Source organism: Saimiri boliviensis, chromosome 7, assembly GCF_048565385.1.
Source record: "Saimiri boliviensis isolate mSaiBol1 chromosome 7, mSaiBol1.pri, whole genome shotgun sequence".
Taxonomy (NCBI): Eukaryota; Metazoa; Chordata; class Mammalia; order Primates; family Cebidae; genus Saimiri; species Saimiri boliviensis.
Genome location: NC_133455.1, coordinates 92,994,008 through 93,021,008, shown reverse-complemented (window position 1 = coordinate 93,021,008; position 27,001 = coordinate 92,994,008). Strand labels below are relative to the sequence as shown.

General features: G+C 44.7%; 2 pseudogenes; one reads left to right on the top strand and one right to left on the bottom strand.

Annotated features, from left to right (window-relative positions):
- LOC104651167 (protein FAM98B-like) overlaps window positions 1-27,001 on the bottom strand; it is a 105,368-nt pseudogene that overhangs the window by 4,254 nt on the left and 74,113 nt on the right.
- On the top strand, window positions 13,972-14,050 carry LOC120365098 (U4 spliceosomal RNA; annotated as a pseudogene).

Sequence of the window (27,001 nt, the reverse complement as noted above, 5' to 3'; positions counted from 1 at the left end):
CTCATCTGTAAAATGGGGATAACTGTAATACTTACCTCATTGGATTTTTGAGATAGTTACATGAATTAATACATATACTTCACTTGGAGCAGTTCCTGGAAAAAAGCAGGGCACACTTGGCTCAGATAAGGGATTTTCTAGCACCTAGCCACACAGGTCAGCAAGCAGAAACAAAACACAAAGAGCGGGAATCTGGTTGCCAGAAAGTCTGTTAGAGACCCCACTCATATACAGCCTGAGGAAGGCTTTGTGTCCAACGGGACTTAATGCCCAGGAAGCTACAGCTCACTCTACTTGGGATAAAGTGGCTGATGTCTCTGCCATATATCCTTGTCTGTACTTGTGCTGATTTTATCCTGTCTCTGTTAGGTAAGTAAAGGTTGTCTGATTTTTCCAAAAGCGTTTGATCTTTGCACAGTCTTAAAGTACAAGTGGTATTCATTAATAGAGTACTCTTGAGTGGTCACCAGCAAGGAACTTAAAAGGGAGAATGCAATCTCACGGACCTGAAAGTTTACTTAAGAGCCAAGCTTTACACTGTCTTTTCTTTAAGAGATTTACAACCTACTGTGCCAAAAAGCCTTGTCAACTGGTCAGGCTTGGGAAAGATTCCCCTCATAGATTAGATTGCTCCATACTATGCTTCCTTTCATAAATTACAAATCCTCTCCCTGTGTTTCCCAGCATTCAAAAACAACGGCTCTCTTAGATGCTATCTCAATCTCTCATGAGCATAATTCTTAGCCTTAAGGCTTATTAACTCTTTTTTGAAACAGAGTTTCGCTCTTTCTTGCCCAGGCTAGGGTGCAGTGGCAAGAAATTGGCTCACTGCAACCTCTGCCTCCCAGGTTCAAGCGATTCTTTTGTCTCAACCTCCTGGTTAATTCTTTAACTTATAAAGCATGTTTTATAAAATGATGTTTTAATGATATCACTAACATCTATAGTAAAAATTATGTTGATTTGCAAAAAAATACCTATTACTCATTTAACTTGTAAATGAGGTCATTAGTTCTTTTCATGATTGCTCCTTATAATCTGCTTCCTCTTCAAAATCTCACTCTGTCATCCAGGCTGGAATGCAGTGGCATGATCTTGGCTCACTGTAACCTCTGCCTCCCGGCTTCAAGCAATTCTCCTGCCTCAGCCTCCCAATTATCAGGGTTTACAGGACTTCACCACTACACCTGGCTAATTTTTGTATGTTTAGTAAAGATGGGGTTTCACCATGTTGTCCATGCTGGTCTCGAATTCCTGACCTCGGGTGATCTGCTCACCTCAGTCTCCCAAAGGGGATTACGGGCGTGAGCCACTGCGCTGGGTCTCCCCTTCTTTTTTGTTTGTTTCCCCTTCTTGTTAATAATAGTTAGCTGGGTACAAAGTCACTTTGTATGTAGTCAGTTGGAATGTAAGTAGAGATTACACCCCCCCAAGTCTCTCTTGCAGCTAGATGTTGTGAAGTTTCACTTATCACAATGACATATAAGCAGAAATGTTACATGCAATTTTTGCCTAAGGGAATGGCTTACCCTGAAATTCTTCTTACATTCACTTGGATTGGAATGTAGAAATGGGAGTAACTTAATTTCAACCATGCAAAAAAAAAAAGAAAAAAGACAAAGATAACTCCAGAGGGCAGGAACTCATCTCTGTTTTTTTGGCTACAAACCTCTTTGGTAGTTTGGTAGAGCCCATGGACACCTTATAATACACTTTTTGTTTTGGTTTGTTTTGGTTTTGAGACGGAGTTTCACTCTTGTTACCCAGGCTGGAGTGCAATGGCGCGATCTCGGCTCACCGCAACCTCCGCCTCCTGGGTTCAGGCAATTCTTCTGCCTCAGCCTCCCGAGTAGCTGGGATTACAGGCACGCACCACCATGCCCAGCTAATTTTTTGTATTTTTAGTAGAGACGGGGTTTCACCATGTTGACCAGGATGGTCTCGATCTCTTGACCTCGTGATCCACCCACCTCGGCCTCCCAAAGTGCTGGGATTACAGGCTTGAGCCACCGCGCCCGGCCCTTTGTTTTGTTTTTTTTGAGATGGATTCTCACTCTGTCACCCAGGCTGGAGTGCAGTGGCATGATCTCGGCTCACTGCAACCTCCACCTCCCGGTCAAATGATTCTTGTGCCTCAGCCTCCCGAGTAGCTGGGATTACAGGCGTGAACTACTATGCCCGGCTAATTTTTGTATTTTTAGTAGAGACGGGGTTTCATCATGTTGGCCAGGCTGGTCACGAACTCCTGACCTCAAGTGATCCCTGGCCTCGGCCTCCCAAAGTGCTGGGATTACAGGTGTGAGTCACTGTGCCTAGCCAGAATGATCTTTTGAATGCATAAAATAAAATACATGAGATTACAAAGGAAAATAATTCAAAATAAACGTTATCAAATATTTTAAAAAACCAAATCTGTGACATGGTAATATGCATCTTTATTAACACAATTACAAAGATCTAGTAGCTGATCAAATAATAGCTGTGATTTTGTTTTGTTTTTTAGAGACGGGGTTTCACCACGTTGGCCAGGAGGGTCTCGATCTCCTGACCTCATGATCCGCCCGCCTCAGCCTCCCAAAGTGCTAGGATTACAGGCATGAGCTACCACGCCGGGCCCAATAGCTGTGATTTTGAAAGTGATGAACATAAATGATATTTCAGGATTATCTGCATTAACTCTAATATAAATGAGGATGCCTGTGAATTTTTTTTTTTTTTTTTGAGACAGAGTCTCGCTCTGTTGCCAGGCTGGAGTACAGTGGCACGATCTCAGCTCACTGCAACCTCTGCTTCCCAGGTTCAAGCAATTCTCCTGCCTCAACCTCTCTTGTAGCTGGGATTACAGGCATGTACCACCACGCCTGGCTAATTTTGTATTTTTAGTAGAGACAGGGTTTCTCCATGTTGGTCAGGCTGGTCTCAAGCTCCTGACCTCAGGTGATCCGCCCCTCTTGACCTCCCAAAGTGCTGGGATTATAGGCATGACTCACCGCACCTGGGTGATGCCTGTGATTTTTATGGTGACAAGATTATTATTGGTACTGCCATTATTCCTGTGGATTTGTTGCCAACATTCATAATTGGAAGAAATGATGCATTTTAGTAAATGTTTGTAAAAATATAAAGAGGTAATTGTTTTGCCATCCAAGCTTATGGTATTCCTGAATTCTATCATGGATGTAGCAGGTAGAAGTTTTGCTCCTGTGACCTTTATTTCCTGGTGTTACTCCACGCCTATGTTACCTGCGTCCAAAGGGGACTGTGCAGATATAACTAAGGTTGCCAATCATCTGACTTTAAATTAAGGTGATTGTCCTGGATTATCTGGGTGGGCCCTGTGTAATCACAGGAGCCTTTAAAGCAGAAGAGAAAGGCAGGAGAGGAGGTCAGAGAGATACAGCAGAGGCGGATGTCTAAGTAACTTAAAGCTTGAGATGGGCTCCGCCCACTGTTGCTAGCTTGGATATGGAAGGGGCCACACAGAAAGCTTGAGAAGAAAATAAATTCTGCCCACAATCTGAATGAGCTTGGAGGTGAACTCTTTCCCCAGATCCTTCAGAAAGCAAGGCAACTCAGTGAACACCTCGATTTCAGCCTTGTGAGATCCTAAGCAGAGAACCTGCCTGAGCTCCATTGTTATCTAGCCTTCTTGTTACTGAAACACGGGAGTTCAATCTAGGTCCTGCTGCTCTCCACACAGAAAACCAATCACTGACACAATGACTGTTGCCAAGGAACAGGGCTCTAATTGGTGCTGCAGCAGAGATGGGAGATCAGTCTAAAATCTATCTCTCCCTGACCAACTAAAATTAGAGGTTTATATGGCAGGGGGAAAATGTAACAATGTGTAGAAAAACAGGAACTCCTGAATGCTAAGAAGCAATCATGATGAATGAGAGGTCTGGCATCTCCCTGTTTGCATGCCATGATCTGGTGAGTTGGTTCTATACATTTCTTTCTTTTTTTTTTTTTTTTTTGAGATGGAGTTTCACTCTTTTTACCCAGGCTGGAGTGCAATGGCCCAATCTCGGCTCCCTGCAACCTCCGCCTCCTGGGTTCAGGCAATTCTCCTGCCTCAGCCTCCTGAGTAGCTGGAATTACAGGCACGCGCCACCATGCCCAGCTAATTTTTTTGTATTTTTAGTAGAGGCGGGGTTTCACCATGTTGACCAGGATGGTCTCGATCTCTTGACCTCGTGATCCACCCGCCTCGGCCTCCCAAAGTGCTGGGATCACAGGCTTGAGCCACCGCGCCCGGCTGGTTCTATACATTTCTTTTCTGTAACCTCCGCCTTGCAGTTTCAAGCAATGTCCATGCCTCAACCTCTGGAGTAGCTGGGATTACAGGCATATGCCACCACGCCTGGCTGATTTTTGTATTTTTAGTAGAGACCAGGGTTTCACCATGTTGTCCAGGCTAGTCTTGAACTCCTGACCTCAGGTGATTTGTCCACCTTGGCCTCCCAAAGTGTTGGGATTACAGGCATGAGCCACCACGCCTGGCCCGATACTTTCTTTGAGTGGCCTTAGTGGGTCAGTTTTCTGAGGAAGGAACTCAGATAAAACAAATGTAAGTTTCAAGCTTTAAGACCAGAAGGGTCAATTTCTATGTTTTTCCAAAATAATTGTCTATAAGCAGTTTTATTCTGACCCACAGAACTGCGAGAAGATATGAAGGGGTTGTTTAAGCAGCTACATTTGTGGTAATTTGTTTGGACAGCAGTAGAAAACTAATATAATGAACTCCAGGCTATACCCCTGCCCAAGGGAATGTTAAAAGAACAAAATAGAAGAAAACTAGATACTGAAAGATGAGCAAGGAAGAGCTCTCCACCACCCTGAAGATGCAGCAGCAGGAGAGTCTGAGAAACTGACAAAGCTTCAGATGGGCTCCACCCACTATGCCCACCCACTACAGCCCTCCCTAGGCTATTACTGAGGGAGAAGTAAGTTTATTTTAAAAGTTTATCAAAGCTCTGGATATGAAAGAGATAGCTTATATTGTTCTAGAAAATCTTACCTGACAAGAAACCCAAGCGGCACTCAGGGGATCGGAGGAACACACTTTATTATGCCGGCGGGCCCAGAAGGGTTCACACCCAAAAGTCTGGACCCCGGCTAACAAAAGTACATAGTTTTTGTAGGTGAAGGGGCAGGGGAAGTAACTTAGGACTTTAGATAACGTAGCAGCTTTTAGACAATGAGGCAGTTTCTCTTAAGGTTTTCCAGTTAGTAAGCAGTAAGCTGAGGCACAGAAGCAGAAAGAGGCAGTTTCTTTTCTTTTTTTTTTTTTGAGACGGAGTTTTTGCTCTTGTTACCCAGGCTGGAGTGCAATGGCACGATCTCGGCTCACCGCAACCTCTGCCTCCTGGGTTCAGGCAATTCTCCTGCCTCAGCCTCCTGAGTAGCTGGGATTACAGGCACGCGCCACCATGCCCAGCTAATTTTTTGTATTTTTAGTAGAGACGGGGTTTCACCATGTTGACCAGGATGGTCTCGATCTCCAGCTAATTTTTTGTATTTTTAGTAGAGACGGGGTTTCACCATGTTGACCAGGATGGTCTCGATCTCTCGACTTTGTGATCCACCCACCTCGGCCTCCCAAAGTGCTGGGATTACAGGCTTGAGCCACCGCGCCCGGCACGAAAGAGGCAGTTTCTAACAAAAATAGGGTCAGTTTCAAAAATAGGGATAGTTTCAAAAATAGGGATGGCTGCTGACAACATGCTGACAAAATCCTGGGCAAAATTTCCACATTAATGTGAAGTCCAGAATGAGGTAGGACAACAGTCCTCAACCTTTTTGGCACCAGGGACCAGTTTTGTGGAAGACACCAGTTTTTCCATGGATGGGGGTAGGGGGTGGGGTGAGGTGGAGGATAGTTTGGGTATGAAACTGTTCCACTGCAGATCAACAGGCATGAGATTCTTATAAGGAGCTACTTGGGTGGATGAGGCAGGAGGATTGCTTGAGCCTGGGAGGTTGAAGCTGTAGTGTCCTATGATTGTGCTACTGCACTCCAGCCTGGGCAATAGAGCGAGACCCTGTCTCAAAAAAAAAAAAAAAAAAAAAATTCCACACTGGTCCTCTCATGTCCTTGTCCCTCAGCCAGCAGCCCCAGCTGGTCCTCCTCATCCCTTCTTGCACATGACCTTACCCCCTACCTACTGTCCCCCATACCTCTTGGTCAAACAACGGCTACCAATCCACAAAAACAATTTGCCTCTTTTCCAAGGATCCATCTTTGACCAACTCCTCCGGTAACAAGCTAACCTTTAACAGACCCTTTCTGCTAAGGTTGCATCCTTTCACAAGGTAGAGTGTTCATCTGAAGCCTTAGCAGACCCAGCATTCTCCGATAAAGGTTTATACTAACAGTGATCTGGTCCATTTTCTTTTTTATTTATTTATTTATTTTTTTGAGACAGAGTCTCACTCTGTCACCCAGGCTGGAGTGCAATGGCACGATCTCGGCTCACTGCAACCTCCACCTCCCAGGTTCAAGCGATTCTCCTGCCTCAGCCTCCTGAGTAGCTGGGATTACAGGCGCATGCCACTGCGCACAGCTAATTTTTTTGTATTTTTAGTAGAGACGGGGTTTCAACGTTTTGGCCAGGCTGGTCTCGAACTCCTGACCTTGTGATCCACCCGCCTCTGCCTCCCAAAGTGCTGGGATTACAGGTGTGAGCCACCGCGCCCGGCGATCTGGTCCATTTTCTAAAAGTGTAGTGCCTCAGTTTGATTCAGGACTGAACTCTCTTCTGCTCAGCCTGGGCTTGTATGAAGGAGAACAGGATATGCCTGTGATCCCTTGGCATGTGCCCTCCAGTCTCTTAGCCTCAAATGAGAGACCGAGGCCAGTGTCAATCAATCGAGACTTGTTGAGCCAGAGCCTGAGGGCACACCCAGGAAAACTATGAGTCACAGAAATGTCTGTGGCCTGTGCTCTCTAAACTGGTTTCTAAAGCCGGGTATGGTGGCTCATGCCAGTGATCTCAGCACTTGGGAGGCAGAGGCAGGAGGATCACCTGAGGTAGGAGTTCGAGACCAGCCTGGCCAACATGGCAAAACCCTGTCTCTACTAAGAATACAAAAATTAGCCAGGCATGGTGATACATGCCTGTAATCCCAACTACTCCGGAGGCTGAGGCAGGAGAATTACTTGAACTCAGGAGGTGGAGGTTACAGTGAGCCGAGATTGTGCCACTGCACACTAGCCTGGGTGACAGAGCAAGCCTCTGTCTCAAAAAAAAAAGGAAAGAAAAAAAAGAGGTTTAATAGGAGGCTCTGTATTTGATGTGGTTAGGCTCTGTATCCCCACTCAAATCTCATCTTGAATTATAATTCCTATAATCCCCATGTGTTAAGGGAGAGACCAGGTGGAGGTAATTGGATTATGGGGGTGGTTTCCCTCAGGCTGTTCTGGTGATGGTGAGTTCCCCTGAGATCTGATGGTTTTATAAGGGACTCTTCCCACTTTGCCCAGCACCTCTCCTTCCTGCCACCTTGGTTCTCCTTTTTCTTCTGCCATGCTTGTAAGTTTCCTGAGGCAGTCCCCAGTCATGTGGAACTGAGTCTATTAAACCTCTTGTCTTTATAAACTACCCAGTCTCGGGCAGTTCTTTATAGAAATGTGAAAATGGACTAATACAGTATTTATACATTTGTTTAAACAGGAGAAGGCACGTGGGAAGGAGGGGGTAGGGCAGTGAGGCAAATGGTTATACTTTTGTGGGGCTATTAATTAATTAGAGCTAAGTAAATCTACATTTTATGTAAGATAAGGTGAATATTCAGAGAAAAATGGAGTAGAGGAAGAATCACTTATGCAGACGTCTCAGGGTAGGTGGAGGAGTGATTTGTTCTGCACCTGGGAAGAAAAGCTTGTAATTGACATTATCAGTGTGACTCTAGCAAACTTTAGTTTTAGGAGCTCGACTTAGATGGCAGACCTAAAGTGACAATGGACGTGTTCTTGTTTTATGGGAAGATGTACATTTTGAAAGGTTTTGAGGCCAGCAAAGAGTTTACTTAGGAAATATTTTGAGGGCCATCATCTGGAGATATAGGAAGCGTGCTGCCTTTCTGTGAGGGTCTGAGTACGGTGTGATGCTTTGACACCAGGTTGTAAAGTAGTAGCTATCTATTTGGGAACAAGATAGCAGTGTTGCGTGACTCAGTCTCTGGGCTTAACTTTCCCTTTGGCATAACAAGTTTGGGGGTCCTGAGATGTTTTTATTTCTCCTTTACAAGTCACAGGGACTGCTCAGCTGAATGAGCCCTGCTTCCAACGCTCTCTCAACTTGTATAACCACCTCAGCAATTTTTTTTTTTTTTGAGATGAGGTCTCATTGTGTTGCCAGGTTGGAGTGCAGTGGCAAAATCACAGCTCACTGCAGCCTCATCCTTCCACCTGACCCCCCAGGGTAGCTGGGACTACAGGCATGTGCCAGCATGCCTTCTTGTATTTTTTTGTAGAGGTGTGGTTTCACCATGTTGCCCAGGTTGGTCTTGAACTCCTGGGCTTAGGTGATCCACCCACCTTAGCCTCTCGACGTGCTATTGATTACAGATGTGAGCCACTGGGCTTCACCCACTTAAGCCTTTTTTTTTTTTTTTTTTTTGAGATAGCGTCTTACTCTGTTGCCCAGGCTAGAGTGCACTGGCACAATCTCAGCTCCTCCACCTCCCAGGTTCAAGCAATTCTCCTACCTCAGTCTCCTGAGTAGCTGGGACTACAGGTGTGGGTGATCACTCCCGGCTAATTGTTGCATTTTAATAGAGACAGGGTCTCACTATGTTGGCCACGCTAGTCTCAAACTCCTGGCCTCAGGTGCTCTGCCCACCTCAGCCTCCCAAAGTGCTGGGATTATAGGTGTGAGCCACTGTGCCTGGCCTCACTTAAGCCTTTATTATCTTTATTGTCCTTGGCATAAGCCTCTTGATGTGATTTGTGTTTTTACTACTCAGGGTTCTCACAGATTACCTGGGCTCATAGTTCCAAGAGATTTTCAGGGCCTGTGTATTTATTTCTTCTTTGTTCTTATTATTTGAATATGAACTCAATGTTGTGGGGCAAATAGAATTAAACATTGGATGCTGTGGCAGAATTTTACTAAGAACATTCTAGAACTTTAGTGGCTGTTCTGGTGAACTTTGGATGCGAATAATTTAATCCATGTTTGGCATCTTACAATGAATGGTTAAAAGTTTCCAGGTATTCATTAGTTAGCATTTTTATTTTATTTTTATTATTATTTATTATTTATTTATTTGTTTGTTTTTTGAGATGGAGTTTCACTCTTGTTACCTAGGCTAGAGTGCAATGGCGAGATCTCGGCTCACCGCAACCTCTGCCTCCTGGGTTCAGGCAATTCTCCTGCCTCAACCTCCTGAGTAGCTGGGATTACAGGCACGCGCCACCATGCTTAGCTAATTTTTGTATTTTTAGTAGACGGGATTTCACCATGTTGACCAGGATGGTCTCGATCTCTTGACCTCGTGATCCACCCGCCTTGGCCTCCCAAAGTGCTGGGATTACAGGCTTGAGCCACCGCGCCCGGCCTATTTATTTTTTAAAGACGGGATTTCACCATGTTGGTCAGGCTGGTCTTGAACTGCTGACCTCGGGTGATCTGCCCACCTTGGCCGCCAAAGTGCTTGGATTACAGTCATGAGCCACCATGCCTGGCCGCATTTTTATTTTTATTTTTTTATTCTCTTTTTTCTTTTGAGACAGAGTCTCAAAAAACAGACCCTTGCTGACAATGTGAGGGCACCAGTGATGACCCCTAATACTGGAGGATTGACTGGCCCTGCTCCCACCGAGGGACTCAGTCAGTCAAAACTCTAGCAGTACAAACAGAGGAATTAGATAAAGACTAAAGGGCCCTGGGGTCTTCCTCACTGCTCCTGTCCAGGAACATTGAAATTACTGCTGAGGAACCCTGGGTAACTCTGGACGTCATGGGCACCCAGATTCAGTTTCTTTTTGATAGAGGGGCAAATTACTCTGTCCTTACCGCTTGTGCAGGGAAACTTTCCTTTTAGTCGACGAGCGTTATGGGAATGGAAGGAAAGCTACAAACAAGACTCCTTATTCCTCCTTTGATTTGTCAGTTTGAGAATCAAATCTTCCAACCGGAATTTCTAGTAGTACCAAGCTGCCCAGTTGTGGGCAGCAATAGCCACCATTTTGTGATCTGCTCAGCCATGTTGTGGTTTGCTAAGCTGATAAGTTTCAGGCTACTCCCGGCTGATAAGCTGATAAGTTTCAGTCTACTCCCTGCTGATAAGTTTCAGTCTACTGAAACTTACTTAGGTCGGAATTTCCCAAAGGCAAGCTACCCTTGCCCCGCCTCTCTGCCTGCGCTTACTTAAGCTGTGAACTTAGCTACAATAAACCAGACTTGATCAGACTCCTGTCTTGTCTCCATTCTTTGTGTCTCCTGTTCCCATCCATCCCCACTCCCTTCCTTCGAGCTCCTGTTGTTGTCCTGCAGGTCAGGACACCCAGTCCTCTTGTTGAGAAGAGATACTGTGGTTAAAACAGGGATGCTACTAAAATTTAAACATCACCTAGTGAAATTGCTAAGTCAAAAATACAGTGTCCCAGACAATAAACAGGCTAACCTACTAGCATGGTACACTGGAAATCGGGGAAGGCTAACAGAGGGGTGCCAGTCAAAATACAGCTTGAAGACCCCAGCTATTTTCCCAGTCAAAAATAATACCCAGCCAGTCCTGGTGGCTCACTCCTGCAATCCCAGGCCTTTGGGAGGCGGAGGCAAGTGGATCACCTGAGGTGAGGAGTTCGAGACCAGCTTGGCCAACCTGGTAAAACCCCGTCTCTACTAAAAATTCAAAAATTAGCTGGGCGTGGTGGTATACCTGAAAATGAGCTAATAGAATAGGCCCCAGAAATGAGAGAAGCCTTCACCAAGCTAAAACAGACCCTACCTAAGCTCCTACTCTTGGCATTCCAGATCTAACTAAGTCCTTCTCCTTATATGTGGCAGAGAAGAGGGACACAGCTGTGGGAGTGCTAGTCCAGAAATTAGGATCCGAACCCAGACTAACAACCTACTTTTCAAAGAAATTGGACAGAGTAGCCTCAGGGTGGCAAAGTTACCTGCAAGCAATTGTAGCCACTGCTGTGTTAGTGGAGGAAGCCACTAAAATCGCCCTGGGCCAACCGCTAGAAGTTCTAACCCCCCATCAGGTAAAGTCGTCTTTTTTTTTTGAAGTGGAGTTTTGCTCTTGTTGCCCAGGCTGGAGTGCAATGGTGGGATCCTGGCTCACCGCAATCTCCGCCTCCTGGGTTCAAGCGATTCTCCTGCCTCAGCCTCCCACAGGGATTACAGGCATACACCACTATGCCTGGCTAATTTTGTAGGGTTTCTCCATGTTGGTCAGGCTGGTCTTTAAGTCCCGATCTCGGGTGATCCACCACCTCAGCCTTCCAAAAGTGCTGGGATTATAAGCGTGAGCCACCCATGTCTGGCAGTAAAGTCAGTTTTAGAGATAAAGGGACACAACCGGACGCAGTGGCTCACACCTGTAATCCCAGCACTTTGGGAGGTGGAGGTGGGTGGATCACCAGGTCAGGAGATGGAGACCTTCCTGGCCAACATGGTGAAACCCCATCTCTACTAAAAATACAAAAATTACCCGCGTGTGGTGGTGCATGCCTGTAGTCCCCAGCTACTCAGGAGGCTGAGGCAGGAGAATCATTTGAACGAGGGAGTTGGAGGTTGCAGTGAGCCGAGATCATGCCACTGCAATACAACCTGGTGACAGAGTGAGACTCTGTCTAAAAAAAAAATTCCAGATTCTGAGGATGACTGGTTCATAGATGGCAGTAGTTTTGTGTCTAATTGGGAGTGCAGAGCTGGATATGCAATAGTGAGTGCAACACCATTATTGAGGTCCAGCCACTGCCCCCTGGCACATCAGTACCAAAGGCTGAAATCATTGCTCTTACTGGAGCATTAATGTTGGGATAAAGGAAAAAGCTTAACATCTATACAGGGGAAGACTGGCAATTAGACTTCACCCATATGAAGCCTGTAGAGGATACAAGGTTGTTTTTTGCCACGGAGTCTTGCTTTGTCACCAGGCTGGAGTGCAGTGGCGCGAACTTGGCTCACTGCAATCTCCGCCTCCCGGGTTCAAGCCCTTCTCCTGCATCAGCCTCCCAAGTAGCTTGGATTAGAGGCATGCACCACAACCCCCAGCTAATTTTTTTTTTTTTTTTTTTTTTTTTTAGGTAAAGACAAGGCTTCACCATGTTGGCCAGGAAGGTTTCAATCTCCTGACCTCATGTGATCTGCCTGCCTCAGCTTCCCAAAGTGCTAGGATTACAGGTGTGAGCCACCGTGCCTGGCCAGAATACAAATTTTTGTTAGGTCTAATAGTTACCCTTTTTTTTTTTTTTTTTTTTTGAGACGGAGTTTCGCTCTTGTTACCCAGGCTGGAGTGCAATGGTGCGATCTCGGCTCACCGCAACCTCCGCCTCCTGGGTTCAGGCAATTCTCCTGCCTCAGCCTCCTGAGTAGCTGGGATTACAGGCACGCACCACCATGCCCAGCTATTTTTTTTGTATTTTTAGTAGAGACGGGGTTTCACCATGTTGACCAGGATGGTCTCGATCTCTTGACCTTGTGATCCACCCGCCTCAGCCTCCCAAAGTGCTGGGATTACAGGCTTGAGCCACCGCGCCCGGCCATATATACCTTTATTAATATTTGCATGTACATGGAGACCCTCACAAGACAGCGAAGACTCAAAGAATTTATGAAAAAAGTAGGAAGATTTTTTACTTTTCAGACAAGAATGATAGATTTGTGAAGAAATGACAAGGCAAAGGGATCTGGGCTGGAGCAGTAAATTCCAGGGCAGTCACTAGGAGATTTACGGAGAAGCGTAAAGCCAGCGGAAGATAAGGGTTACTTAGTCTGTTTATTTATACAGGCCTGTTGGAGCATCAGTTACCAGTCTCTGGAGACAGGGGTTATTTTCTCACCCTTGTACAAAGAAGGCATCCTCCTCAAAGGAATTTTTATGGATTATAACAGATAGGAAAGGACAAGTCAGCCACCTCTGTTTTTCTTTCTCTTTCTTTCTTTTTAATTTTAATTTTAATTTTTGACATGAAGTCTTGCTTTGTCACCAGGCTGGAGTGCAGTGGTGCGATCTCGGCTCACTGCAACCTCCAACTCCCTGGTTCAAGTGATTCAACTGCCTCAGCCTCCCAAGTAGCTGGGATTACAGGCATGTGCCACCACACCCAGCTAATTTTTGTATTTTTATTAGAGACAGGGTTTCACCATGTTAACCAGGATGGTCTCCATCTCCTGACCTCATGATCCACCTGCCTTTGCCTCTCAAAGTGCTGGGATTACAGGTTTGAGACACTGCATCCGGCCTTTTTTTTTCTTTAAGACACGGTCTTGCTCTGTCTCCAAGTCTGGAGTGCAGTGGCATGACATGGTCTTCACTCATTGCAACCTCTGTCTCCCTGCCTCCCAGATTCAAGCAATCCTCCCACCTCAGCCTCCCTAGTAACTGGGACCATAATGCATGCTGCCCTGTCCCGCTAATTTTTGTATGTTTTGTATAGATGGGGTTTTACTGGGTTGCCCAGTCTGGTCTTGAACTCCTGAGCTCATAAAGGTCCACTGGCCTTGGCCTCCCAAAGTGATAGGATTAGAGGCCTGACAGCCACAGCACCCAGCCTTGTCTTTCCTGTCTTCTCGACTGACCAACATGGAGAAAGCCTGTGTCTACTAAAAAAATACAAAATTAGCCAGGCATGTTGGCACATGGCTGTAGTCCCAGCTACTCAGGAGGCTGAGGCAGGAGAATCGCTTGAGCCTCAGAGGTGGAGGTTTCAGTGAGCTGAGATCGGGCCATTGCACTCCAGCCTGGGCAACAAGAGTGAAACTGTCTCAAAAAAAAATCCAAAAAGATAGCTTTGTGCAGTGGCAGTATTGTAGCCAATGAGGTTTATCTGAGGTGCAATTATTGCTATTTTTAAAAATTTAAATGCTTTTATAAAATTAAAAAAACAACAACAACAACAGGTAAACATCACTAAGTGTTTCCCTGAGTTCTGTGAGTCACTCCAGCAAATTCATTGAACCCAAAGATGGGGTAATGGGAACCTCAACTTGAAGCCAATTGGTCAGAAGTTCCGGAGGTACAGACTCGTGACTGGTGTGTGAGTGTAGGGGGGTCAGTCTTGGGTACTGAGCCCTCATCCTGTAGCATCTGACACTGTCTCCTCTATCTCCGGGTAGATAGTGTCAGAATTAGAGGGTATCCACATGATCTTCACACACATGGCCACAGAAGTCTTCTGTGTTGACTGTTGTGGTGTAAGAGTAGAGAAACATGGGGCCAGGCGCAGTGGCTCACGCCTGTAATCCCAGCACTTTGGGAGGCCGAGGCAGGTGGATCACGAGGTCAAGAGATCGAGACCATCCTGGTCAACATGGTGAAACCCCGTCTCTACTAAAAATACAAAAAATTAGCTGGGCATGGTGGCGCATGCCTGTAATCCCAGCTACTCAGGAGGCTGAGGCAGGAGAATTGCCTGAACCCAGGAGGCGGAGGTTGCGGTGAGCCGAGATCGCGCCATTGCACTCCAGCCTGGGTAACAAGAGCGAAACTCTGTCTCAAAACAAACAAACAAACAAACAAACAAACAAAAAAGAGTAGAGAAACATGGTTAGGGAGAGTTTTCCCTACATGGTAGTATCCATGGTTCCTCAAGCTCCTGCCATATCTCCTCGTTCAGCTTTTCTTAGTCCTGGCCAGGTGCTTCGGTGGTTCTGTGGCAAAGGGCACCAATTTCTCCTGCAGGTCACCCAATGTCATTGCTTGTCCTTGTGGTTTCTAGTCTATCATTATGAATTCTAGCTCTTGCTCTTCCCTGCTTTACATCCAGCCCTCCTGACTGCCAGCCTGGGTGACTTCAGGGCCTACACAACCCAAAGGTGACAGCCTTGTGTAGACTTCTCCACCAGCTCCCACAGCTACCTAAACCCTAATCCCTGTGATAAACTCTATAATCTCTATCATAAACCTTACTCTGTTTCTCATAGTGAGTGTTTCTGTTTCCCTGGTCAAACTCTGTGTAATATTGGGGTTCAGGGTGCCCTCAGCTCCCCTGAGAGTACGTTTCTCGGGGTTCTTGGTCTCCTGCCCTCTCAAGAATGAGAGAGGGGACCATGGCACAGTGCGCAGTAAATGCCAGATTCAAAAGTGTTTGTGCAAAGTGCTTTAGAGAGAGAGAAACAGGAGGAGAGAGAAACAGCTGACTCTCACAGTGAGTGAGAGAATCCAGACAGATGGAATGCAGGAGAGGAAAGCAGCTTCCACCCTGAGTGGAAGGGAATAGACAGAGATGGAGTTCAGGAGGGGAAGACGGGCTTCTATGAGAGAGTGTGGAAGGGGACCCCAGAGGGGAAATCCAGGAGAGACAAAGACGGCTTCCTCGAAGGGAGTGTTCGTGGAAGGGGACCCAAACATGGAGTCCGAAGGGGTGTGGAAGAAGGGGACTTTTAACCTGGGAGGAACCCCCACCTTCTCTAAGACCCCAGGCCAATCAAAGGAGTTCCTTAGAACTTCCGCTGGAGTGACTCTTAGTTTCTTCCCGAGCCTGTGAAATTTAAACATAAACCATTAAATCTCCCGGACGGAGAGAGATGGGAGGGGTGCAGGGCGCTGGGAAATTCTTGCCCTTAAAACTACGCCCCCTTGTGGACCCAGAAAGTAAATGCCAGATTCAAAAGTGTAGGTGTCCCTACCCTTAGGGAATAAATATCTGAAGAGGAATACAAAATTTTTGCCACGTGTCAGGTATTTTGCTAAATGTGCCTTATCTCACTTGATCTTCACCAGAACTCCGTTGTAGAGGTGAAGACACTGAGCTCAAAGAGATGAATACATTTTCCCAAGGGCATATTGCTAGACTACAGGAAGCTCTGCGATCAAGAGAATTTCTACTTTATAAACTCTGTGGCATCTTGTAACCACCCAGTGGGTTCACCTTCCTCGCTGTCTAGACAGACAGGGTCTCACTCTGTCACCCAGGCTGGAGTGCAGTGGCATGATCTCGACTCATTGCAGCCTCCATCTCCCAGTTTCAAGCGATCCTCCCACGCAAGCCTCCTGAGTAGCTGGGACCACAGGTGCACACCACCACGCCCCTGCTAATTTTTGTATTTTTAGTAGAGATGGGGTTTCACCATGTTGCCCAGGCTCTTAAGCTCAAGCAATCCACCTGCCTCAGCCTCCCAAAGCACTGAGATTACAGGCAAGAGCCACAGCACCCAGCCCAAGAGTTACGCATGATCTTCCACTGTGTGGGAGATCAAAGTTTTATTATTACTCAAATCAGTCTCCACAAGCATTCAAGTATTCGTGATCAGAGTTTTTGTTTGTTTGTTTGTTTGTTTTGAGATGGAGTTTTGCTCTTGTTGCCCAGGCTGGAGTGCAATGGCGCGATCTCGGCTCACCACAACCTCCGCTTCCTGGGTTCAAGCAATTCTCCTGCCTCAGCCTCCTGAGCAGCTGGGATTACAGGCACACACCACCATGCCCAGCTAATTTTTTGTATTTTTAGTAGAGACGGGGTTTCACCATGTTGACCAGGATGGTCTCGATCTCTTGACCTTGTGATCCACCCGCCTCGGCCTCCCAAAGTGCTGGGATTACAGGCCTGAGCCACCGCGCCCTGCCTGTGATCAGAGTTTTTAAGGATAATTTGGTGGGTGGCGAAGCCAGTAAGTTGGCAGTGCTGATTGGTTGGGTCAGAGATGAAATCATAGGTAGTTGAAGCTGTCCTTTTGCTTGAGTCAGGTCCTGGGTGGGAGGCCACAAGATTAGATGAGCTAGTTTATCGACCTGAGTGGTGCCAGCTGATCCATTAAGTGTAGGGTCTGTAAAATATCTCAAGCCCTCTTCTTAGGTTTTACAATAGTGATGTTATCCCCAGGAGAATCTTGAAGCCTCCAGCTGCATTAACTCCTAAACCATAATTTCTAATACTGTGGCTGGCTTTTCAGTCCTACAAAGGCAGTCTAGTCCTCAGGCAGGAAGGTGCTTTGTTTTGGGAAAGTTAAACTATAAACTGAGTTCCTCCCTGAGTTTTGCCTATACCCGAGCGTCAAGTCAATGTGGACAGCTTGCAGCAAGATGGGAGTTGGTTAAATCAGATCTCTTTCACTGTCATAATTTTCGCAGTTGTAATTTTGCAATGGCAGTTTCCAACTTGTCTTCCCAACGAGCATAATCTTTACCTGGTGCCTTCAGAATGAGGAATGTTTATCCCGTAGGTGTTTTGACTTTATTCATCTTTGTTTGAAGGGGATCTGAATACGCCACCCCAAAATATGATACATTGTCACAGGAAAATCTTGAGCTAAAGGTAATTGAGAGTCAGAAGATGCGGGTGGCTGGGAGTGGTGACTCATGTCTGTAATCGAAGCACTTAGGAAGGCCAATGAGGGAGGATCACTTGAGCCCAGGAGCGCCAGACCAACCTGAGCAACATAATGAGACCTCATCTCTGTGGCAGGCCAATTCTCCCTGACAGTCACACAAATAGGGCTCCGTAGCACTCCATTTATGTAGACAAACTTCCACAGTGCTTGCCTTAACACTGGGCTAACAATTCAGTCTAGGGAAAATCAATGCCTGGACATCAGAACCAGAAATGAAACATATGTTCAGTAAGTGCCTTGCACAGGCTTCCCCGAAACCTGGAGCAAGTCAAGATAATGGAGACAGCCTTACATTCCTTGTACCGGGATCTGTCTCAAGTCAACATCTGGGGCGAGTCAAGGTAACCGAAACAGTCCTTGAATAGACTTAATTTTGCTGGGGAGTGTCTGGAGCAACTCTTAGGACCAAACCATAGGTAAGATAAAATAGAAGTAATCACCCTGAAGCTAGGATCCTCCTTAAGTAAATTTAGGAGACATTTCTTAATCATCCTGCTAGCAGGACTCTCATGGACTAGGTAGATTTAGAGGACATTTTTGGCCTCTGACCTTCTAGTTGCAGAAAAATTACTTATAAACTGAGGTGAATGTGATACTGCATGAAGGCATATAGTCCAAACATACATAAGCATGGGAAGAAGAATTGTACCACCTTGAGTTGGTCTGGCAGATTATCTCCAACCTTCTCCCTGTGTCCTTACAAAAACAAACTCCCTTCTTTCCCAGTGCACCTGCATCTTGTTATTGGGCCGTGAGAACACGCAGCCAGACCACCCAGTTTGGTCTGGGAACATCTCTACCAAAAAAAATTTTTTTTAATTAGCTGAGTGTGGTGGTGCTCACCTGAGGTCCCAGCTACTCAGGAGGCTAAGGCAGGAGGATAACTTGAGCCCTGGAGGTTGAAGCTGCAGGGAGCTATGATCATGCCACTGCACTCTGGCCCGGGTGACAGATCCTAAGAGCAGGGCATAAATTTACCATGGAGGAAGGTTCCTCTCCACCCACCCAGTACCAGGGAGAGAAGAGTGATTCTTGTCAAACATGGGAATTAACACTAAGATGAGTTTGCTTAAACAGATCTTTCTAAAATAGCCCTTATCTTCCATTAATGCCCCCATACATTTCCTAGGCAGTGCCCATAATTTGTTCCTTGAAGCCCAAACCCTCTTTCCTTTGTTAAAAATGTACATAAAACCCCAAGTCTAACTGCTTCCTTGCTGAGGACTCTTCTGCATGCAAATGTTAATAAAAATGGTGTGCCTTTTCTCCTGTTAATATATCTTTTGTTAGTTTAATTTGGAGGCCTCTGATTACCAAAGGGCCTCTGATTACCAAGAGGGTAGAGGAAAATTTTTCCTCTCTGACAATGTTTAGGATAAAAAGGAATGTTGTCCAAATAGATAAACCAGCTGAGGCCAACCATGGTGGCTCATGCCTGTATAATCCCAGCACTTTGGGAGGCTGAGGTGGGTGGATCATGAGATCAGGAGTTTAAGATCAGCCTGACCAACATGATGAAACCCCGTCTCTACTAAAAATACAGAAATTAGCTGGGTATGGTGGCACGTGCCTGTAATCCCAGCTACTCAGGAGGCTGAGGCAGGAGAATTGCCTGAACCCAGGAGGCGGAGGTTGTGGTGAGCCAAGATCGCGCCACTGCACTCCAGCCTGGGTAACAAGAGCGAAGCTCCGTCTCAAAAAAAAAAAAAAAAAAAAAAAAGAAAGAAAAGAAAAGAAAAAAATAAAAAAATTAAAAAAGAATGATTGCATCTGTACTGAACATGTACAGACTGTTTTTCTTGTCACTATTCCCTTAACAATACAGTATTACAACCATTTACATAGCATTTTCATTGCATTAGGTATAGTAATCTAGAGGTGATTTAAAGTGTATGGGAGGATGTGAGTAAGTTATACACAAACACTATGTCATTTTATGGAAGAGTCTTAAGCATCCGTGGATTTTGGTATCCAAGGGTGGATCCTAGAACCAATTCCATATGGATACTGATCACCTCTTAAGAGTGTGACATTCGGGCAAGTGGACTTAGAAAATGCTCTGGCATGGTATAAAAAGTCAAGCAATGATCATTTACCACTTCACGGAATTGGTACACATTTTCTTTATATATGCATACGGTATATATGCTACCGTATGCATATATAAAGATATTTAAGATATGTATTTATGCATATTTAAGATACATATTTATACACACATACTATCTCATTTGGAAGTTATGAAAGTATTTTCTGAAATGTTTTTTCTGTTAGTTTTATACCTTTGTTTAGCTTTAAATTTTTAAATCCCCCTGCCTGCCACCAAAAGTATTTATTATTTGATATGTTGTAAGGGCTTTTATTTTTCTTGAAAACCAACTTAACAGCACCTGTTTTTATTTTTATTATTTTTTTCCTTTTTCATTGACCACTGGCGATCAAACAGCGCCTGTTAAATAGTTCATCTTTCCCCACAATTTGAAATGAAACTTTAGGTTGCTATGTAGTATATATATGCACTTGAGTCTATTTCTGGACCTTATTCTCTTTCAGTGGCCAATTTGTCACTGCTTTAATATGACAATTTTTTTTCTTCTTTTTTTGAGACAGAGTTTCATTATGTTGCCCAGGCTGGTCTCAAACTCCTGGGCTCAAGCCAACCTCCTCAAACCTCCCAAAGTGCTGGCATTGTAGGCATATGCCACCCCACCCTGCCAACAATGTTTTGATAGCTTTATATTTTGATAGATGGGACAGCATATCTCCCATGTTTATTCCTGTACTCAAAATATGTGATTTGTATTAATCAACTCTTCTTGTTTTTTGGGTTTTGTTTTGACACAGAGTCTCATGCTGCCACCCAGACTGGAGTGCACTGGCACGATCTCAGCTCACTGCACCCTCCACCTCCTGGGTTCAAGCGATTCTCCTGCCTCAGCCTCCCGAGTAGCTGGGACTACAGGCATGCGCAACCACACCTGGCTAATTTTTGTATTTTTTAGTAGAAACAGAATTTCACCATATTGGACAGGTTGGTCTTGAACTCCTAACCTCATGATCCGCCCGCCTTGGCCTCCCAAAGTGCTGGGATTAGAAGCGTGAGCTACTGCGCCTGACCAACTCTTCATGTTCTTATTAATAAATTATATTCCTTTTAATTGTAGAATCCAGGCATGGTCAAAAGAATAAAAGGAAAAATTAATTACACCCCCAGTTTTGCATCTGAGCCATCCAGTTTGCTTCTCCAGAGGCAACTAATATTCTAGTTTCTTGGGTATCACTATATGGATATTCTATTTGAGTTGGATCATATTTGAGTTGTTTCTGTCTTTTGGCTTTTGCAAAACTAAAATTGACATTCTTGAATTTGTATATATATATATATATATAATAATTATTATTATTTTGAGATAGAGTCTCACTCTTTCACCTGGCCGGAACACAGTGGCACGATCTTGACTCACTGCAACCTCCGCCTCCCGGGTTCAAGCAATTCTCCTGCCTCAGCCTCCCAAGTAGCTGGGACTACAGGTGCACGCCACCACACCCAGATAATTTTTGTTTTGTTTTTTAAGATGGGGTTTCACCATGATGGCCAGGCTGGTCTTGAACTCCTGACCTCAGGTGATCCACACACCTTGGCCTCCCAAACTGCTAGGATTACAGGCGTGAGCCACTGTTCCTGGCCTAATTTTTGTATTTTTAGTAGAGATAGGGTTTTGTCATGTTGGCCTGGATGATCTCAATCTCTTGACCTCGTGATCTGCTTGCCTTGGCCTCCCAAAGTGCTAGGATTACAGGTGTTAACCACCACTCGTGGCCCTATTGAATTTATTATATACCAGGTGCAGTGGCTCATGCCTGTAATCCCAGCACTTTGGGAGGCCAAGGTGGCCAGATCACCTGAGATCAGGAGTTCAAGACCAGCCTGGTCATCTTGATGAAACCCTGTCTTGACTAAAAATACAAAAATTGGGCCGAGTATGGTAGCTCACACCTGTAATCCCATCACTTTGGATCACCTGAGGTCAGGAGTTTGAGACCAGCCTGACCAACAAGGTGAAACCCCCATCTCTACTAAAAGTACAAAATTAGCCAGGTGTGGTGGCAGGAGCCTATAATCCCAGCTACTTGGGAGGCTGAGGCAGGAGAATTGTTTGAACCCGAGAGATAGAGGTTGCAGTGAGCTGAGATCATACCATTGCACTCCAACCTGGACAACAAGAGCAAAACTCTTTCCAAAAACAAAACGAAAAAAACCAATACAAAACAAAAGGCCACACATGGTGGCTCATACCTGTAATCCCAGCACTTTAGGAGGCCCAGACGGGTGGATCATGAGATCGGGAGTTCTGGATCATCCTGGCCAATACAGTGACACCCCGTCTCTACTAAAAATACAAAAATTAGCCAGGCGTGGTTGTGCACGCCGGTAGTCTCAGCTACTTGAGAGGCTGAGGCAGGGGACTCGCTTGAAGCTGGGAGGCGGAGGTTGCATTGAGCTGAGATTGTGCCACTGCACACCAACTTGGGCAACAGAGCAAGACTCTAGCTCAAAAAAAAAAAAAAAGGGCCGGGCGCGGTGGCTCAAGCCTGTAATCCCAGCACTTTGGGAGGCCGAGGCGGGTGGATCACGAGGTCGAGAGATCGAGACCATCCCGGTCAACATAGTGAAACCCCGTCTCTACTAAAAATACAAAAAATTAGATGGGCATAGTGGCACGTGCCTGTAATCCCAGCTACTCGGGAGGCTGAGGCAGGAGAATTGCCTGAACCCAGGAGGCGGAGGTTGCGGTGAGCCGAGATCGCGCCATTGCACTCCAGCCTGGGTAACAAGAGCGAAACTCTGTCTCAAAAAAAAAAAAAAAAAAAAAAATTAGCCAGGCCTAGTGGTGGGCACCTATAATCCCAGCTACTCAGGAGGCTGAGGCAGAAAAATTGCTTGAACCTGGGAGGCAGAGGTTGCAGTGAGCCAAGATCGTGCCACTGTACTCTAGCCTGTGTGACAGAGCAAGACTCTGTCTAAAAAAAGAAAAAAGAAAAGAAAAAAAAGAATATTTTATAGTGCACATGTACATGGGTTTCTTTATGGCATATTCCTCTGAGCAGATATGAGCCATGGGTATGTTCAATGTTGAAGTGTTTTGCAAAGAAGTTGTACCAGTTTACATTTCCAACAGCATAGCATGAAGGTTCCTATTGCTCACTTTGTCACTCATAAACCATGTTGCTTATGTGGTTTTTTCAGCCTTTTAAACTCAGTTATGCTGGTAAATAACACAGATAACTAGCTGGGCATGGTGGCTCATGTCTGTAATCCCAGCACTTTGGGAGGCCGAGGTGGGTGGATCATCTGAGGTCAGGAGTTTGAGACCAGCCTGACCAGCATGGTGAAACCCGTCTTTACTAAAAATACAAAAAATTAGCCGGGTGTGGTGGTAGGTGTTTGTAATCCCAGCTACTTGGGAGGCTGAGGCAGGAGAATTGCTTGAACCCGAGAGGTGGAGGTTGCAGTGAACCGAGATGGCGCCACTATACTCCAGCCTGGGCAACAGTGTGAGACTCTCTCAAAAAAACAAAACAAAACAAAATTTAAAAAACTCACAGATAACTTTGTGGCTTTACTTGTCACTTTGGGGGATAACAGCTTTAACTGTTTATTTGCTATTTGCAATTCCTGTTTTATGTAATGCCTGCTTAAGACATTACCATGCTTGGGAAGAGGATGTACATCTTTTCCTTGTTTTCATTATGGATTTACAATTTTCCAAAATGTTTACATCTTTGATCCACCTAGAATTGGAAGGTAAGCTGAAGGAGGTTAACTCTCATTTTCCAGATGGCTACTCAGTTGTCACAATATTATTTATTGAATAATTCATTCTAGATAAATATAGAATCAATTTTTGTGCATGCCCACGTGTATCTATTGGCAACTAGTAAGAAGCAAAACCCACACCACAGAGCAGCATACAAGAAAAGGTATTTTAATTGAGATCTTTTCTAAATTGCAATTTGAGAGACACAAATCTAGCAAGCAGCTAAATCATGTTCTGTCCAGACAAGGCTGGGAAGAGGCTTATAAAGATTCCCGGCAAGTTTATACAAGTAGAAAATTTTAGCACAGTCTATGATTGACAATGGCTGATAGACAGCTTAGATGTCTCTAGGTGATGAATGGCCTAATTTGGCACAGCTGTCTTCTCAGGAGATTTGTCATCAGGCTGACTGTAAACAATCCACACCAAATCCAGCTGCTTCTTTAGCATATTTGTGATTTGGTCCAATTCAAACAGGTCAAATTTCATGTGAGTATGTGGGTGTGGGGGGTATATGTATGATATATGTTATATCTATATGTATTTGTATGTCTATACATATGTTTGTATATTGTCTACATGGTACCAAATTAAGTTAAAAATAAATGAGTGCTCATAAATAAGTTGAAATATTTTTTAAGTTTATGTGACTTTAGTGAATCTTTTGGTAGACAAGACTAGTTTAATAATGTTGGTTTAATAAAAACAACTATGTCTCCTGAGTTGTCAGCAAAATATACATGTATTTAAGTTTCTTATTTTTATGATATTTACCTAACATTTAGTAATAAAAAATGGTTACTCTTAGAGTCTTGCTAAGCTAAATTAAATTATGGATACTCATTGAATATCTAGGTCATTTCCAATTAAGATATAATGCTAAAACATTAATTACTAAATTTGAGTTTAAGCTTATATATTTTTGACTCTGTTTGTTTGTTTGAGATAAGAGTCTCACTCTGTCACCCCGGCTGGAGTGCAGTAGCATGATCTCGGCTCACTGCAACCTCTGCCTCCCAGGTTCAAGGGATTCTTGTGCTCTAAAAGTCAAAAGTCAAAGGTTGACTTTTGACTATAGAGCTCTTAAAAAAAATCTTTTTCACAACAATCTTGCATGTTGTTCACATGTACCCCAAAACCTAAAATGCAATTTTAAAAAAGGCAAAAAAAAAATATTTTTTGCCAGGTTTTAGATGGACAAATAGCAAACATTCCTGTTTATTGGCTTCCTTTCTGAAATTTGCACCAAGAAGAAGGTTTTTTGTTTTTGTTTTGTGACTGTGTGTTTTGTTTTTTTTTTTTTCAGGGATGGGGGTATATTTGCCTATTAAAGGTCTAAACCAGGCGTCCCCAAACTACGGCCCCTGAGGCCATTTATCTGGCCCCCTGCCGCACTTCAGGAAGGGGCACCTCTTTCATTGGTGGGTCAGTGAGAGGAGCACAGTATGTGGCGGCTCTCCAACAGTCTGAGGGACAGTGAACTGGTCCCCTGTGTAAAAAGTTTGGGGATGTCTGGTCTAGAGTAATCACTATTTTATTTATTTATTTATTTATTTTTCCTAAGACAACTCTGCCACCCAGGCTGGAGTGCAGTGGCTGGATCTCAGATCACTGCAACCTCTGCCTCCCAGGCTCAAATGATTCTTGTATCTCAGTCTCCTAAGCAGCTGGGACTACCAGCACATGCCACCATGCTTGGCTAATTTTTGTGTTTTTAGTAGAGATGAGATTTCACTATGTTGACCAGGCTGGTCTCAAACTCCTAGCCTCAAGTGATCGGCCCGCCTCAGCCTCTCAAAGTGCTGAGATTATATGCAAGAGCCACCATGCCCAGTGCTAAAAAAATCACTATTTAAAGCCGTTGTCTTTGAAATGTTTTAATAAACTTTCTTGTGAGTATATGGTTCCATTTAGCTTAGGAGAGAAGGCTGACCAAAGCAACAAAAGTTTTCATCCAATTTAACATATAAACCAAATTTTAAAATCAAAGGTATACCTGATCAAATGACAAAACCAACACAAATAAACACACATGAGACCAAAACCAAGAAGCCCTTTTAAACCAAGCCCTTCATTAAAAGTTGATTTTAACCAAGTTTCTCAAAGAGGGAGCAAAGTTAGCAGCCGTTATAAGATCCGGACCTCTCCCAAGGACAGCTTGGAGAAAGTTTCCCTAGCAAAAACCAGGGTACAACCCACATTTGTTCACCATATTCTCTATGGTCTCAGCTTTTCAGCTGACTGTCTGCCAGACCTTCCACAAAGGCAGAGCTTCTGGTGTGCGTGCCCTGCAGACAGAAGATGAGAAGAGACCGTCGCTAAAAGAGGAAAGCAAAAGCCACCCTCAGAGGTGGAAAGAATTACGAATGGGCACCCCAAAACCTCAAGAGTCACACCAAAAATTCAAAACAAGTAATCAAACCAATTCTTACAAATGTTCTCTTCTGAGCTAAACACATCCCCCAAGGAAAGGAATGGTTTGGTCGGTCCAAAGAACTTGAGCTCTGTTTCAAATCCAATCTCAGCTGGTATGCTGCTTAGTTAATTCCCTGAATGCTAACATTTCAAAAACATGGTAAGGTTTACATCTTCAAAGGACTGAGAAAGGCCTGGAAAAATACTGGAGTGACTTTTGTAAATCCTGCAGCAAAGTTGAGCAGGCAATTTGAACATTTAAAGAATTTTCTGAGGGTGTTAAAGGAGAACTCTCCAGAAAAAAAAAAGTTTTAGTCATAACAGTCCAAATTTCCAAAGGTTGGCCAGGTGCATTTGCTCATGCCTATAGTCCTAGCACTTTGGGAAGCCAAGGCTGGAGGATCACTTGTGTCGAAGAGTCTGAGATCAGCATAGGCAATATAGTGAGGATTCCATCTCTACAAAAATTTTTTTAAAAATTAGCCAGGCATGATGGCACACGCCTGTATAAGTCCCAGCTACTTTGGAGGCTGAGGTGGGAGAATCACTTGAGCCTGGGATGTCAAGACTACAGTGAGCTATAATTGTGCCACTGCATTCCAGCCTGAACAACAGAGACGCTGTCTCAAACAAAACGAAACAAAACAAAACAAAACAAAACAAAAAACAAAACAAAACAAAGTTCCAAAGGTATACCTCTAACTGGGACTCAAAACCTGTAAACCTTTTTCTGGTGTATAACCAGATACATAAATTATGCCTGAAGAGGGTACACATATGTAGTTCCCCTCAAGATCTGATGTTTCTTCCAAAGATAGCCTAAGGAAGTAAAGACCCTTGGCCGGGCATGGTGGCTCATGCCTGTAATCCCAGCACTTTGGGAGGCTGAGGCAGGCAGATCATGAGGTCAGAAGATCAAAACCATCCTGGCCAACATGGTGAAATTCTGTTTCTACTAAAAATACAAAAAAAATTAGCTGGGCATGGTGGCAGGTGCCTGTAATCCCAGCTACTCGGGAGGCTGAGACAGGAGAATAGCTTGAATCAGGGAGCTGGAGGTTGCAGTCAGCCGAAATCGTGCCACTGCACTCCAGCCTGGTGACAGAGCAAGACTCTGTCTCAAACAAACAAACAAACAAACAAACAAAGTAAAGACCCTCATTATTAGCAAGGCGATGAAGATTGAGACAATTAAGACAAATTTCCCTGAGAGACGGCAAATTTGAACAAATCAACATTTCAGACCCCAAGCTGGAC